Source organism: Cynara cardunculus (genome assembly GCF_001531365.2).
Source record: "Cynara cardunculus var. scolymus isolate 2C chromosome LG 5, CcrdV1, whole genome shotgun sequence".
Taxonomy (NCBI): Eukaryota; Viridiplantae; Streptophyta; class Magnoliopsida; order Asterales; family Asteraceae; genus Cynara; species Cynara cardunculus.
In genome coordinates this window covers 28538929-28542467 of record NC_037532.1, presented here as the reverse complement: position 1 = coordinate 28542467, position 3539 = coordinate 28538929, and the positions used below count along the sequence as shown (strand labels likewise).

At 29.6% G+C, this 3539-nt stretch overlaps 1 protein-coding gene across 1 annotated transcript in view; it reads left to right on the top strand.

Annotated features, from left to right (window-relative positions):
- The first annotated feature begins 1753 nt into the window (after positions 1–1753).
- Positions 1754–3539, top strand: part of LOC112512548 (protein PIN-LIKES 7-like) — a 17773-nt gene continuing 15987 nt past the window's right edge. Inside the window, exon 1 of the mRNA XM_025118569.1 lies at positions 1754–1867. The gene's annotated coding sequence lies outside the window, so the exon portion shown is untranslated. The remainder of the gene's footprint in view (positions 1868–3539) is intronic.

Below are 3539 nucleotides of genomic sequence, written 5' to 3'. Positions count from 1 at the left end.
TGCAATAAAATAATAAATATAAATCATATTTGATATAATTAATTTTTTTCATTTAAAAAAATCAAATTACAAAACAATATCTTATTTTATTTATTTTGATATCCTTATATATATATGTATGTATGTATAGGCCAAATTAAATACAAACCGCCTAAATGTGATAAACCATACAAACCAATCTCAACCGTCCATAAAAATTATCAAATCAATGTCAACATGTGGAATAAATCGGTTCCGAAATTTACTCTCAACCTTATTTGTAACTGATTTGTAACTTCATCTATTGTGTAACATTTAGGCGGTTTTATTTGATTTATTATATATATATATATATATATATATATATATATATATGTTGGGTTCACGTGAGACCAAGGGGTTTTTGTGAGACCCGTATGACCAATTTATGTTCATTGATCAACTTTATAAGTTAATGATCTAACGGTCTAAAGTTGCCCGGTGGCAATTTTGTGGTTATTGAAAAGTCTCGTGGCGTTCATGAATGTTCAGATCTGACTATTGTAGATCTAATCAAAGGGTTGAGAATTGGTCTTACGGGTCTCATGAAAAAAACCTTTGGTCTCACATGATCCCAAGTATCTCTCTCTCTCTCTATATATATATATATATAGAGAGAGAGAGAGAGAGAGAGAGGACGTTTCAAATGCAACTCATCACATTTGTACAACCAATACAACCCAATCAATTAAAATATATTATGATACACTCAAAACTTTTAAGAAATCACATATTCATCAAATTAAATAGACGGTTGAGATTGATTTGTATTAGCTATACAAATATAAATGGTTGCATAATAATCTACCGCTCTCTCTTTATACATATATCGGTGTTTATAAAAATATTATTTTTACTTTTATTAAAAAAAGACTAAAATGATCCTTGGTTTAGCTAAGTTTACAGATTTATTTTATCGACATTAGGTAGATGAACCATGACCAAGACAAACATAATATCACAAGAACCAAATCCACAATAAACATACCGTAAGAACCATAATCATAGAAAACATCAAAACGCATCCATAATTAATTCACTCTAAACAAAATTATAATATAAAGTAATACTTGATTAACCTAACTAGTAAAAAAATAATCAAAAAACGAACCGTTTAACCCGAAAACCAAATAATAACCTATAACTATTTTGATTAAAATAAATCATTTAGTTTTGAAATTATTTACATCCATATGCTTTCAATCATCTAAATTTCAGAATCCCTACCACCCTTCTCGAGCTGTCTTTGTTTTTTTTTATTAACCTGGATATCCAACCCACTATGCGAGTCGATTAATCCCAGGATAACCACCTGCTTTACAGATAGTTCGAAGTCACCGCATTTGAACCTCCATGGCCACAAGGGAATTTTTATTCCTCCTTGGATTTGAACCTAAGACCTCAAAATACTTTTGATCTTTAAAACTAAGCTCATACCAATCAGACACCACCCTTATGGTTTCCCAAGCTGTCTTTGAATCCAATAAATAGAGCCATAATGTGTTGAAGTGATAAAATGACAATTTATTGCCTTTAATCTGGATCGTTGAAAAGTGAGGGAAATTATTGAGAATTTGTGGAACATATACGTGTACGTATCCAAATCTAGCTTTTTTGTCCCCTTGTGGTGGAGGTGAAATTCACCTTCTCATAGACACCATTTCCACCATCTCTCTCCTTCTATGTGGTTTCTTCTTCTTTATATACATACCAACATGTACGGAGCGCGTTGTTCTTTTGTTCTTCTATCATATCTCACAAATGATCAACACATCGCAACACGTAACTGAAGCATTTCAAGGAGATACGATATTCAAATCGCTTTTGATCTGATTCATCCAGCTTTCAGGTTCGTTTCGTTTATATTTTTCCATTTTTGCTATTTCGTTTATGTCATTTACAATGTGTAGATTCATTGTTGTTCGAGTTCATAGATTTTAAAAACTATCTGATTAGCATATCATATAAACACATACGATGATCTTCATTTTTTCAATGAACGAAAACTCAAAACCATAGAAATCTGTAATCTCGCATAGAAATTTGTAATCTTGCAGCAATGAATGAACAAATCATAGAAATCTGAATCTCGCATAGAAATCTGTAATCTCGGAATAATGAATGAACAAATCATAGAAATCTGAATCTCGCATAGAAATCTGTAATCTGGTAGTAATGAATGAACAAATCATATAATTCTGTAATCTCGGAATAATGAATGAAGAAATCATAGAAATCTGAATCTCGCATAGAAATCTGTAATCTGGTAGTAATGAATGAACAAATCATATAATTCTGTAATCTCGGAATAATGAATGAAGAAATCATAGAAATCTGAATCTCGCATAGAAATCTGTAATCTGGTAGTAATGAATGAACAAATCATATAATTATGTAATCTCGGAGTAATGAATGAACAAATCAAATCACTGAAATCTGTAATCTCGGAGCAATTGGAATGAGCAAAATATAGGAATCCGTTATCTCTTCTCGGAGTATAATGAATGAAGGAATTAAAGAAACCTGTTATCTCGGAGAATAGGATTTGGTGGGAATCGAAAAATCCACAAAGCTTTCTTCTTTATTTTTTAATATGATTCTATTTATTATTTGTTTAATATGAAATTAGTTTTATTATTATGACTATTATTGGTAAGAATCATGCAATATAATCCTATTGATTGTTAATTTTGTGGTGAAATCACTTGTTTATGTCATTTTCATAGTAATTGCTAATTATGAATTTCCAAATAATTAGAATCGATTCTAATAATGAAAATGAATAGATAATGACCGCTACAGAAGAAACGGACTAGGTTCTGTTGATAGGTATGATTAAGCCATCGATATGACGTCCAAACGACTAATTTTTGGATGGAATTTGCAAGTCATGTGTAGTTTTCATCTTTTATGTGTTTGTCTGCTTTGTTGTACCGGTCCCATTTCTCATCAACGACGGACTTAGAATTAGTTGCACCTTTAAGGTGGGTCAAAGATCCACAAAGTTTTCCGATGTATTTTTAGCTGAATTCTACCGTTTCGAGGGATTTTTAAATCTTTTTTGTTGACTTTGATAGACTATTTTTCCTTTGATTTTTTGCTTAATTTTGAGGGACTTTTTGGGTTTTGGTTGATTTCAGTAGACTCTTTTTCAACTTTTTGGTTAATCTTTTTTGTATTTTTCAAATACTATTATTTTATACATATTAGTAATTTATTTATTGGTGTTTTTAAAATTGTAAATTACATGTAAATAATTTAAAGTTTTATTAAAATAAAAAACAACATAAACAAAAATATGAATGATTTTGTTACAATTTTTATCAATGAAGTTTAAAGATACATACATATTGGAAGCATACTCGTGCAATGCAATGAGATACATCGTGATTTTAATATTTAATTTTATTATTTATCTTAGTCGATGTTATAATATGGCTTTATATGATTTTGAGAAAGCGATAATGTTTTTATTTTTGAATAAAATATATGTTTGAAGATATCATAAAAATTTGACAAAA